We start from the raw sequence: 1,868 nt of genomic DNA on the forward strand, positions 1-1,868 counted from the left end.
TGATACTGTGGAGGGGTGAAATAGACTTTATTGGGCATGTGAAGTGTTTTGCTTCAACACATCCAGCTAGGGGTGAAAAGCTGAAATCTTACCCTGCGCTGAGCTCCATAACCCTGGGTAGAAGGTGTGACTTCATCCCCTTGAAGTTGTACAACACCAAATGTCACAGGTATCAGTACAATTGGTGCCTGGAGAATGGATGTAGGCCCAAGGCCTTGCAGGCCTTTCCTGATACTGTGAAGGGGTGAAATAGACTTTACTTGGCATGTGTGGTGTTTTGCTTTAACACCTCCAGCCAGGGGGATAACCTGAAATATTACCCTGCGCTGAGCCCCATAACCCTGGGTAAAAGGTGTGGCTTTATCCCCTTGAAGCTGAACACCTCCAAATGTCACAAGTATCACAAGAACAGGTGCCTAGGGGCTGGAAGTAGGCCCAAGGCCTTGCCGGCCTTTCCTGATACCGTGGAGGGGTGAAATAGACTTTATTGGGCATGTGAAGTGTTTTGCTTCAGCACATCCAGCTAGGGGTGAAAAGCTGAAATATTATTACCCTGCGCTGAGCCCCATAACCCTGGGTAAAAGGTGTGACTTCATCCCCTTGAAGCTTAACACCACCAAATGTCACAGGTGTCAGTAACATTGGTGCCTGGGGGCTGGAAGTAGGCCCAAGGCCTTGCATGCCTTTCCTGATACTGTGGAGGGGTGAAATAGACTTTATTGGGCATGAGAAGTGTTTTGCTTCAACACATCCAGCTAGGGGTGAAAAGCTGAAATCTTGCCCTGCGCTGAGCTCCATAACCCTGGGTAGAAGGTGTGACTTCATCCCCTTGAAGCTGAACACCTCCAAATGTCACAAGTATCACAAGAACAGGTGCCTAGGGGCTGGAAGTAGGCCCAAGGCCTTGCCGGCCTTTCCTGATACTGTGGAGGGGTGAAATAGACTTTATTGGGCATGTGAAGTGTTTTGCTTCAGCACACCCAGCTAGGGGTGAAAAGCTGAAATATTACCCTGCCCTGAACCCCATAACCCTGGGTAAAAGGTGTGACTTCATCCCCTTGAAGCTTAACACCACCAAATGTCACAGGTGTCAGTAACATTGGTGCCTGGGGGCTGGAAGTAGGCCCAAGGCCTTGCAGGCCTTTCCTGATACTGTGGAGGGGTGAAATAGACTTTATTGGGCATGAGCAGTGTTTTGCTTCAACACATCCAGCTAGGGGAGAAAAGCTGAAATCTTACCCTGCGCTGAGCTCCATAACCCTGGGTAGAAGGTGTGGCTTTATCCCCTTGAAGCTGAACACCTCCAAATGTCACAAGTATCACAAGAACAGGTGCCTAGGGGCTGGAAGTAGGCCCAAGGCCTTGCCGGCCTTTCCTGATACCGTGGAGGGGTGAAATAGACTTTATTGTGCATGAGAAGTGTTTTGCTTCAACACATCCAGCTAGGGGTGAAAAGCTGAAATCTTACCCTGCGCTGAGCTCCATAACCCTGGGTAGAAGGTGTGACTTCATCCCCTTGAAGTTGAACAACACCAAATGTCACAGGTATCAGTACAATTGGTGCCTGGAGAATGGATGTAGGCCCTAGGCCTTGCAGGCCTTTCCTGATACTGTGAAGGGGTGAAATAGACTTTATTGGGCATGTGGAGTGTTTTGCTTTAACACCTCCAGCCAGGGGTATAACCTGAAATCTTACCCTGCGCTGAGCTCCATAACCCTGGGTAAAAGGTGTGACTTCTTCCCCTTTAAGCTTAACACCACCAAATGTCACAGGTATCATTAACATTGGTGCCTGGAGGCTGGAAGTAGGAACAAGGCCTTGCAGGCCTTTCCTGATACTGGGAAAGGGTGAAATACACTGTACTGGG

This window comes from Lissotriton helveticus, chromosome 4_1 (assembly GCF_964261635.1).
Source record: "Lissotriton helveticus chromosome 4_1, aLisHel1.1, whole genome shotgun sequence".
NCBI classification, from domain to species: domain Eukaryota; kingdom Metazoa; phylum Chordata; class Amphibia; order Caudata; family Salamandridae; genus Lissotriton; species Lissotriton helveticus.